Genomic DNA, 12,291 nt, shown 5'->3' with positions numbered 1-12,291 from the left:
CACCGGTGTTGAGGCGAAGATTGAGATTGGAAAGCAAAGGCTGCTGGTGTTAATACAGTTTGCTAAGGGTTTCTTTTTTGGCAGTTTGCTAAGGGTTTCCAATTATCTTCCGAGCAGGTAAAATATTCAGCTTGTTTCATTTAAAATTGTCAACTGTGCTAATGCTTTTTTTAAGATAAAAGGAGTCGGCCCAACTTTATATTAATAAACTCACGAAGCTTCACTCAAAGGTTCCACAACCAACACATCAGCTAACTATCTCAAAAAAAACAGACAACCAGGCAAAGTAAACATAATTCGCCGTAGCCCTTATGCGAGAGATCAGAAGCTCCACTGCATCATTGTCGCCCTTCTTAGTCAATGATTTCCACTCCAACAAAAGAATGGATAGTTTAAAAATACAGTCAAGAGCCTTGTTAGGGAAGTAATGCTTAATTATAAATTTGTTCCTGGTGGTCCACGGGATCTAGCACATAGCTGAAAAGCCAAACCAAAATAGCGGTTTGAGTTGCCCCACCAGGGAGCAAGCCAAGGGCCTAAGATCTTCGAAAGTAGACGGTGCCGAAGACACGCGCAACCATTCTCTGAAGCAGCACCAAGAAAATTAAGCTAGAGGACAATGAAAAATGATATGACTAGAGTTTTCAATTGATCCGCACAAGGCAAAAAATTCAGAGCCAGGACCATTACGCTTCTGGATTCGATCAGATGCCTACAATCTGCCACGCATGGCTTGCCACATGCAAATGTTAACCTTTAGGGGAATGTGAGCCTTCCAAACTCCATTAAACCTATTGACGACAACACCTCCATCAACTTATTATAAAGAGACTTGACCGAAAACACCCAGAATGAGAATGGGGCCATGTCACCGAATCCACAATCTCTGAGAGCTCAAGGAAGATAGCAGCAAGGTGGTGCCAATCTTCCAACTCTTCAGGCAGAGACAACATCCTGCAGAAACCTAGGTTCGAATTCCTAATATAGAGCTCCACTATGGAGATCTCAAGCGATGAACGGTAAGAGAAAAGGGCAGGGAAAGATGAAGAGAGAGGTTCGTCCCGGTCCACCTGTCCAACCAAAAAACGAATAGAGACACCATTGTTGGATGAACATCAACTAGATTTACCGAGGGCCAAAGGCCAGTACATATACATATGTGGTAAAGTGCAGAAAAGCCCCTTATACAATGAGGATGTACAGAGAGTAACTATATACATCTAACACCCCCCCTCAAACTCATGGTGGATGAACAACACTGAGTTTGGAGAGGAAAAAGCCATGCTGCGCTCGAGTTTGTGCCTTCGTGAAGAAGTCCGCCAACTGTAACTCAGAGGGTGCATAGTAAAGAGCGAGAGTCTGATCCTGCACAGTAGCACGCACAAAATGGGCATACACACCGATGTGTTTGGTGAGCTCATGCTTCACCAGGTCACGCGCAATATTGATAGCACCGGTGCTGTCGGACAGTAAGGAAGTCGAGGTAGTGGCAGACACACCAAAATCCTCAAGTAACCACCGTAACCAGATCACCCCAGCCGTCAACATAGCCATGGCTCGCAACTCAGCCTCTGTACTCGAACGAGAAATGGCGGTCTGCTTCTTTGTCTTCCAGGCAATAATAGAGCCACCAAGAAAGACACAATAAGCAGACAATGAGCGTCGATCAGAGGGATCACTAGCCCAGGTAGCATCAGAGTAGGCCTGGAGCGCAAGAGAGCTGGAGCAGGGAAAGAAAAGGCGCTGAGAGATCGTGCCACGAAGATATCGTAGAACACGGAGATGACTATAGTGAACAGAGGTGGCAGCTGAAACAAACTGACTCGGGATGTGGACAGGATAGGAGATGTCAGGACGCGTAATAGCAAGATAGACAAGACTGGCAACAAGGTGACGTTAGCGAGTGGGATTAGGAAGAGGGTCACCATCAGAGGCACGGAGCTGAACGTTGAGCTCCATAGGAGTCACAACTGTGCGCTCATCACCAAGGGCAGCATGAGCAAGAAGATCCTGAATATATTTTTCTTGGGAGATGTAGAAGCCATCGGAGGTCGAGGAGATCTCAATCCCAAGAAAATAGCGAAGTGGACCAAGATCAGTCATGAGGAACTGGTCGCGAAGGTGAGCCTTAACAAAGGCAATATAGTCAGTATCGTCACCAGTGATGATCATGTAATCAACATAGAGAAGGAGAAGAGTCCGATCACGAGGAGACGTGTGAACAAACAAGGCAGGATCATGATCACTGGGCAAGAAACCAGCGGCAGTCGCGAGGTGCCTGTTTAAGACCATAGAGGGAGCGGCAAAGTCTACAGACTGTACCATCAGGAGCATAGTACCCCGGTGGTGGCTGCATATAAACCTCCTCACGCAACTCGCCATTGAGAAAGGCATTCTGGACATCAAGTTGGGAGATAGACCAATGACGAATAGAAGCCACAGCAAGAAGAGTGCGGACAGTGGTCATGTGAGCCACAGGAGCGAAAGTCTCATCGTAATCACGTCCCTGCTCCTGCTGAAAATCACAGGCCACAAGACGAGCTTTGTAGTGCTCAAGAGAACCATCAGAGCGAGTCTTAATCTTGTAGACCCACTTGCAGGTGATGGGACGAACACCAGAAGGGAGGGAAACCAGATCCCATGTGCCAGAGCGCTCAAGGGCAGCAAGCTCTTCAGCAATCGCAAGATGCCATTCAGGCTGAGTCATGGCAGTCCGATAGGAAGTGGGCTCAGCAATAACTAAGAGACCGTACCGGTCAGGGGAATAGCGATCAAGCGGGGGCGAGGCCGAGCATGGAGGTTATGAACCGGGGGAGGCGTGAACGGAGGTGCACCAGAGGTGGAAGGCGCGTCAGGAGAATCAGGGGAAGCATCCTCAGTACGAGGGCGGCGAGTGTAGTGGAGAGGAAACGATGAGAGAGGGGGACGGACTGGAGATGATGGTGGAGAGGTGGAGGAAGAGGATGGAGAAGAGGGGGTCGGTGGTGAGGAAGAGGGAATGAGAGGGGCTGGTGGAAGAGGTGAAACATGAGGCACATAGCAGGATGTATAGGGAAGAAGAAGAAAGGAAATATCATCCACAGAGAAGCTCGAGGAAGAAGGATGTGGGTAGTAAGAACGAGACTCATCAAAGGTCACATCACGCGAGATGCGTAAGCGACGAACAACAGAATCCCAGCAGCGATAGCCCTTGTGCTCATCACTGTAGCCAAGGAAAACACACTCAACTGACTGAGCATTCAGTTTGGTGCGTTCTCGCAGGGCTAGAAGGACATAGCACACACATCCAAACATACGAAGAGCTGAGTAGTCAGGAGAACGACTAGTGAGCCACTCGATGGGAATACCACCCTGCAGAGCAGTCGATGCTTAAATGTTGATGAGATAGGTGGATGTAGAAATAACCTCAGCCCAAAAGTGTGGTGGAAGGGAAGCGGCAATCATCAGCGCATGAGCCGTCTCAAGCAGATGACGATGCTTGCGTTCAGCAACGCCATTCTGAGCATGAGCACCAGGACATGAGAACTGGGCAAGAGTGCCCTGTTTCGCGAGAAAACCATGCAACAGCTGAGCGATATACTCTCTAGCGGAGTCAGCACGAAAAGTGCGAATGGGCGTGGAAAACTGGGTGTGAACCATGGCAGCAAATCGTTTGTATATAGAGAGAACTTTGCTACGAGATTTCATGAAGTAGAGCCAAGTGTAGCGATAGAAATCATCAATAAACAAAACATAGTAGCGAAGACCACCTTTCGAATCAAAGGGAGCAGGACCCCAGACATCACAATGAACTAAGTCAAAAGGATGCTGAGAGACCGACTCACTGGTAGGATAAGGTAACTGGGTCTGTTTGCCAAGTCTACAACCATTAAAATGTAAAGAAACATCTCCAGATACAGACCCTAAGAGGCCCTGACGCACTAAAGATGACAAGCGAGAGCCACATATGTGACCAAGGCGATGATGCCACTGCTGGAAGGACGCGGACGAAGAGGCAACAAGAGCATGAGAGCTGGCAAAAGTGGTGGCAGCAGAAGGAACACAAATCCAGTCAACCTCCCAAAGGCCCTCTAACTCATGGCGCCGGGGGCCAGCACCAACCAAAGCCTTGGTGCGACGATCCTGAATGGAGCAAGAGTCAGTATCAAGAATGACACGACAACCAGAATCAGCAAGTTGGGAAGTGGAAAAAAGATTCATGGTAAGGTGAGGAACATGAGAAACACTAGGAACAGAGAAGGATGGGGTAGAAAGAAGACCACGACTAGCAACAAGAAGGGATGTGCCATCAGTAGTGAGAACATTAATAGGAGAATCAAGAGGGCGAAGAGAAGACAACAAGGAAGAATCAGAGGACATATGAAAGGAGGCTCCAGAGTCCAGAACCCACGAGGATGTACCTGACGGTGTAGATGTCGGCGGTGATGAAGTGGAGACACCAGTCACAGAAGCAGCAGAGCCCGTCGAGGAAGAACCGGAGGAAGCCAGAAGGCGCTTGAGGCGCACAATGTCCTGGTCAGTGAGTTACGGAGTCGATGATGACACAGGAGTCCCACTGGAAGAGGAGCGCCTCTGGTTTCGCTGCTTCTGGTGACAATCAGACTCTGGGTGGCCTGGCCTAGAGCAGTAGTCACAGAAAGTGTCACAACGCGACTGGCCCTTCTCAACATAAGGAGGGCGACCCACCCCCTGAAGGTGTGGGCAGGAGCGGTGGAGCAGTGGGACGAGCAGACGACATACGAGCACGAGCATCCAACACAGAAGAGACTGCAAGCAACCCAGCAGAACGAAGGCGGGTCTCCTCAGCACGAAGCTCAACAAACACTTCCAAGATAGGAACACGACCACGGCAAGCAAGTGAGCACGTTGGGGCTCAAACTCGGAGCGGAGACGAGATAAGAACCCGTGAACCCTCTGAAACTCCAAGTCAGACCGCGTAGTCTGACAGCAACGACAAGTGCCACAAACAACTGTCCGTAGTGATTCAAGCTGACGCTAGATGGTAGAGCACTGTGAATAGAACTCATCAACAGACGAGTCACCCTACTAAAGAGCATGCTCCTGATGCACCACAGAAAGGTATAGAGCATCACCAGAGGGCTGATAGCGCTGACAAAGATAGGACCACATCGCTGCAACAGTGCCGAGGCCCATGAACTCCGAAGCAAACTGAGGGAGGACACTTGCAGTGAGAACAGCAGCAGCTCAAGCATCATCATTGCACCACTAAGTGTAAGAAGACATATCATCCTGGTAGACAGAAAGAGCATCAGAATATGCGGATACCTACTGATCATAAGTATCAACTGCAGCATCATCAAGAGCCTTGGCTGCATCCCGATCAGCCTGAGAAGCATCGGCAGCAAGCACCGGCGGCATCGGCGGAATAGGAGCCAACGGAGCAACAGGGCAGGGCGGACACGTTACCTCGCCAAAGAGAATGCCTCACAGCAGAAGGCCGCACATATGGATGCGCATGAAACCCGCAAACTCAACATAGTTGGTGCTATCAAAGATCACCGAGCAGCGAGGAACAACCACATAGCCTGAACATGACATATTGAGATATCTTTTTTTTGAGTCAACGAAGGCAGAGGACCTGATCTGGATCGATTGGGATCGATCGCTCGCTCATGCCCGCGCGCGTACAACCGAGGCGAGCGGCTCGCAGCAGGCAAGCGAGCAAGAACCCGCGTCGGCTCGCAGCAGGCAAGGGTGGTCGAACGAGAGCGGGTTAGTGGAGCCAAGTGATGCAGCTCACGCGCAGGGCCGAGCAAAGCAGCAGGCTCAGCAGCCGAACGGGGCAGCAGCGAAGCAGGACAGGCGGGGCTGCGGCCGGGCGGTGGGGGCGAGCAGCGGAGCGAGGGGCCGGCCCTGTGCAAATCCGAGTTGCAGAAGACCGACGGCGGCGGCAACTGGGCTGAGCCAGGTAGCGATGCAGGCCGGGGGGGCCGGAGCTGTAGTGAGGAGGGCCGGGGCGGCCGGATCCGCGGTGAGAAGAGACGAGGCGGCCGGATCCGCGGCAAGGAGAGCCGGACCTGGCAGTGGGTGGATCGAGGGAGTAGCTAGCACGGAGTTGTAGCGTGCAGGAGAGAGGGGAACCTAACATCTGATACCATGTTGGTGTTGGGGAACATAGCAGAATTTTAAAATTTTCTATGCATCACCAAGATCAATCTATGGAGTCATCTAGCAACGAGGGAGAAAGGAGTGCATCTACATACCCTTGTAGATCACGCGCGGAAGCGTTCGAGAGAACGGGGTTGATGGAGTCGTACTCGTCGTGATCCAAATCATCGATGACCTAGCGCCGAACGGATGGCACCTCCGCGTTCAACACACATATGGTTGGGAAGACGTCTCCTCCAACTTGATCCAGCAAGGGGGAAGGAGAGGTTGATGGATATCCAGCAGCACGACATCGTGGTGGTGGAAACTATGGCGATCTCGGCAGGGCTTCGCCGAGCACTGCGAGAAGGAGAGGTATCACGGGAGGGAGAGGGAGAGGCCAGGGGCTAGGGTGCGGCTGCCCTCCCTCCCCCACTATTTGTAGGACCCCTACGGGGGCGCCGGCCCTAGGAGATGCCATCTCCAAGGGGGGGCGGCGGCCAAGGGGGTGGCTTGCCCCCCAAGGCAAGTGGGGCGCCCCCCACCCCTAGGGTTTCCAACCCTAGGCGCAGGGGGAGGCCCAAGGGGGGCCGCACCAGCCCACTAGGGGCTGGTTCCCCTCCCACTTCAGCCCATGGGGCCCTCCGGGATAGGTGGCCCCACCCGGTGGACCCCCTGGACCCTTCCGGTGGTCCCGGTACAATACCGATTACCCCCGAAACTTTCGCGATGGCCGAAACTTGACTTCCTATATATAAATCTTCACCTCCGGAACTCCTCATGATGTCCGGGATCTCATCCGAGACTCCGAACAACTTTCGGGTTACCGTATACTAATATCTCAACAACCCTAGCGTCACCGAACCTTAAGTGTGTAGACCCTGCGGGTTCGGGAGACACGCAGACATGACCGAGACGACTCTCCGGTCAATAACCAACAGCGGGATCTGGATACCCATGTTGGCTCCCACATGCTCCTCGATGATCTCATCGGATGAACCACGATGTCGAGGATTCAATCAATCCATATACAATTCCCTTTGTCAATCGGTACGTTACTTGCCCGAGACTCGATCGTCGGTATCCCAATACCTCGTTCAATCTCGTTACTGGCAAGTCACTTTACTCATACCGTAATGCATGATCCCGTGATCAACCACTTGGTCACACTGAGCTCATTATGATGATGCATTACCGAGTGGGCCCAGAGAAACCTCTCCATCATACGGAGTGACAAATCCCAGTCTTGATTCGTGCCAACCCAACAGACACTTTCAGAGATACCTGTAGTGTACCTTTATAGTCACCCAGTTATGTTGTGACGTTTGGCACACCCAAAGCACTCCTACGGTATCCGGGAGTTACACAATCTCATGGTCTAAGGAAATGATACTTGACATTCGGAAAAGCTATAGCAAATGAACTACACGACCTTTGAGCTATGCTTAGGATTGGGTCTTGTCCATCACATCATTCTCCTAATGATGTGATCCCGTTATCAATGACATCCAATGTCCATAGTCAGGAAACCATGACTATCTTTTGATCAACGAGCTAGTCAACTAGAGGCTCACTAGGGACGTGTTGTGGTCTATGTATTCACACATGTATTACAATTTCCGGATAACACAATTATAGCATGAACAATAGACAATTATCATGAACAAAGAAATATAATAATAACCATTTTATTATTGCCTCTAGGGCATATTTCCAATAGTCTCCCACTTGCACTAGAGTCAATAGTCTAGTTACATTGTGATGAATCGAACACCCATGCAGTTCTGGTGTTGATCGTGTTTTGCTCTAGGGAGAGGTTTAGTCAACGGATCTACCACATTCAGGTCCGTATGTACTTTACAAATATCTATGTCTCCATTTTGAACAGTTTCACGAATGGAGTTGAAGCGACGCTTGATATGCCTGGTCTTCCTGTGAAACCTGGGCTCCTTGGCAAGGGCAATAGCTCCAGTGTTGTCACAGAAGAGAGTCATCGGGCCCGACGCATTGGGTATGACTCCTAGGTGGATAATGAACTCCTTCACCCAGATTGCCTCTTGTGCTGCCTCCGAGGCTGCCATGTACTTCGCTTCACATGTAGATCCTGCCACAACGCTTTGCTTGCAACTGCACCAGCTTACTGCCCCACCATTCAAAATATACACGTATCCGGTTTGTGACTTAGAGTCATCCAGATCTGTGTCGAAGCTAGCATCGACGTAACCCTTTACGACGAGCTCTTCGTCACCTCCATAAATGAGAAACATATCCTTAGTCCTCTTCAGGTACTTCAGGATATTCTTGACCGCTGTCTGGTGTTCCATGCCGGGATTACTTTGGTACCTTCCTACCAAACTTACGGCAAGGTTTACATCAGGTCTGGTACACAGCATAGCATACATGATAGACCCTATGGCCGAGGCATAGGGGACGACACTCATCTTTTCTCTATCTTCTGCCGTGGTCGGGCATTGAGCCGTGCTCAATCTCGTACCTTGAAATACAGGCAAGAACCCCTTCTTTGACTAATCCATTTTGAACTTCTTCAATATCTTGTCAAGGTACGTACTCTGTGAAAGACCAATGAGGCGTCTCGATCTATCTCTATAGATCTTGATGCCTAATATATAAGCAACTTCTCCAAGATCCTTCATTGAAAAACACTTGTTCATGTAGGCCTTTATGCTTTCCAAGAATTCTATAACATTTTCCATCAATAGTATGTCATCCACATACAATATGAGAAATGCTACAGAGCGCCCACTCACTTTCTTGTAAATGCAGGCTTCTCCATAAGTCTGCGTAAACCCAAACGCTTTGATCATCTCATCAAAACGAATGTTCCAACTCCGAGATGCTTGCACCAGCCCATAAATCGAGCGTTGGAGCTTGCACACCTTGTTAGCATTCTTAGGATCGACAAAACCTTCCGGCTGCATCATATACAATTCTTCCTTAAGGAGACCATTAAGGAATGCCATTTTGACATCCATTTGCCATATCTCATAATCATAGAATGCGGCAATTGCTAACATAATTCGGACGGACTTCAGCTTCGCTACGGGTGAGAAAGTCTCATCGTAGTCAACCCCTTGAACTTGTCGATAACCCTTAGCGACAAGACGAGCTTTATAGATGGTTACGTTACCATCCGCGTCTGTCTTCTTCTTAAAGATCCATTTATTTTCTATGGCTCGCCGATCATCGAGCAAGTCGGTCAAAGTCCATACTTCGTTTTCATACATGGATCCTATCTCGGATTTCATGGCTTCCAGCCATTTGTCGGAATCTGGGCCCGCCATCGCTTCTTTATAGTTCAAAGGTTCACCGTTGTCTAACAACATGATTTCCAAGACAGGGTTGCCGTACCACTCTGGTGCGGAACGTGTCCTCGTGGACCTACGAAGTTCAGTAGCAACTTGATCTGAAGTTTCATGATCATCATCATCAACTTCCTCTCTAGTCGGTGCAGGCACCTCAGGAACATTTTCTTGAGCTGCGCCACTTACCGGTTCAAGAGGTAATACTTCATCAAGTTCTACTTTCCTCCCACTTATTTCTTTCGAGAGAAACTCTTTCTCTAGAAAGGACCCATTCTTGGCAACAAAGATCTTGCCTTCGGATCTGAGGTAGAAGGTATACCCAATAGTTTCTTTAGGGTATCCTATGAAGACGCATTTTTCCGACTTGGGTTCGAGCTTTTCAGGTTGAAGTTTCCTTGACATAAGCATCGCATCCCCAAACTTTTAGAAACGACAGCTTAGGTTTCTTCCCAAACCATAATTCATACGGTGTCGTCTCAACGGATTTCGACGGAGCCCTATTTAAAGTGAATGCGACAGTCTCTAAAGCATAGCCCCAAAATGACAGCGGTAGATCGGTAAGAGACATCATAGATCGCACCATATCCAATAGAGTGCGATTACGACATTCGGACACACCATTACGCTAAGGTGTTCCAGGCGGCGTGAGTTGTGAAACTATTCCACATTTTTTAAGTGTGTGCCAAATTCGTGACTCAAGTATTCTCCCCCACGATCTGATTGCAAGAACTTGATTTTCCTGTCACGTTGATTCTCAACCTTGCTCTGAAATTCCTTGAACTTTCAAAGGTTTCAGACTTGTGTTTCATTAAGTAGACATATCCATATCTACTCAAGTCATCAGTGAGGGTGAGAACATAATGATAGCCACCGCGAGCCTCAACACTCATTGGACCGCACACATCAGTATGTATGATTTCCAATAAGTTGGTTGCTCGCTCCATTGTTCCTGAGAACAGAGTCTTGGTCATTTTACCCATGAGGCATGGTTCGCACGTGTCAAATGATTCGTAATCAAGAGACTCCAAAAGTCCATCTGCATGGAGCTTCTTCATGCGTTTGACACCTATGTGACCAACACGGCAGTGCCACAAGTATGTGGGACTATCATTATCAACCTTACATCTTTTGGCATTCACTCTATGAATATGTGTAACATTACGCTCGAGATTCATTAAGAATAAACCATTCACCAACGGAGCATGACCATAAAACACATCTCTCATATAAATAGAACAACCATTATTCTCGGATTTAAATGAGTAGCCATCTCGAATTAAACGAGATCCTGATACAATGTTCATGCTCAAAGCTGGCACTAAATAACAATTATTGAGGTTTAAAACTAATCCCGTAGGTAAATGTAGAGGTAGCGTGCCGACGGCGATCATATCGACCTTGGAACCATTCCCGACGCGCATCGTCACCTCGTCCTTCGCCGGTCTCCGCTTATTCCGCAGCTCCTGCTTTGAGTTACAAATGTGAGCAACCGCACCGGTATCAAATACCCAGGAGCTACTACGAGTACTGGTAAGGTACACATCAATTACATGTATATCACATATACCTTTAGTGTTGCCGGCCTTCTTGTCCGCTAAGTATTTGGGGGCAGTTCCGCTTCCAGTGACCACTTCCCTTGCAATAAAAACACTCAGTCTCGGGCTTGGGTCCATTCTTTGGCTTTTTCCCGGAAGCTTGCTTACCGGGCGCGGCAACTCCCTTGCCGTCCTTCTTGAAGTTCTTCTTAACCTTGCCTTTCTTGAACTTAGTGGTTTTATTCACCATCGACACTTGATGTTCCTTTTTGATTTCCACCTCTGCTGATTTCAGCATTGAATATACCTCAGGAATGGTCTTTTCCATCCCCTGCATATTGAAGTTCATCACAAAGCTCTTGTAGCTCGGTGGAAGCGACTGAAGGATTCTGTCAATGACCACGTCATCCGGGAGATTAAATCCCAGTTGAGTCAAGCGATTATGCAACCCAGACATTTTGAGTATGTGCTCACTGACAGAACTATTTTCCTCCATCTTACAACTGAAGAACTTGTCGGAGACTTCATATCTCTCGACCCGGGCATGAGCTTGGAAAACCATTTTCAGCTCTTCGAACATCTCATATGCTCCGTGTCTCTCAAAATGCTTTTGGAGCCCCGGTTCTAAGCTATAAAGCATGCCGCACTGAACGAGGGAGTAATCATCAGCATGTGACTGCCAAGCGTTCATAACGTCTTAGTTCTCTGGGATGGGTGCGTCACCTAGCGGTGCTTCTAGGACATAATGTTTCTTGGCAGCTATGAGGATGATCCTCAGGTTCCGAACCCAGTCCATATAGTTACTGCCATCATCTTTCAGCTTGGTTTTCTCTAGGAACGCATTGAAGTTGAGGACAACGTGGGCCATTTGATCTACAAGACATATTGTAAAGATTTTAGACTAAGTTCATGATAATTAAGTTCATCTAATCAAATTATTCAATGAACTCCCACTCAGATAGACATCCCTCCAGTCATCTAAGTGAAACATGATCCGAGTTAACTAGGCCGTGTCCGATCATCACGTGAGACGGACTAGTCAACATCGGTGAACATCTTCATGTTGACCGTATCTTCTATACGACTCATGCTCGAACTTTCGGTCTTCCGTGTTCCGAGGCCATGTCTGTACATGCTAGGCTCGTCAAGTCAACCGAAGTGTATTGCGTGTGTAAATCTGGCTTACACCCGTTGTATTCGAACGTTAGAATCTATCACACCCGATCATCACGTGGTGCTTCGAAACAACGAACCTTCACAACGGTGCATAGTTAGGGGGAACACTTTCTTGAATTATTACGAGGGATCATCTTATTTAAGCTACT

Source organism: Triticum urartu, chromosome 1, assembly GCF_003073215.2.
Source record: "Triticum urartu cultivar G1812 chromosome 1, Tu2.1, whole genome shotgun sequence".
In the NCBI taxonomy this organism is placed as follows: Eukaryota; Viridiplantae; Streptophyta; class Magnoliopsida; order Poales; family Poaceae; genus Triticum; species Triticum urartu.
Note: the sequence above shows the minus strand (reverse complement) of the source record.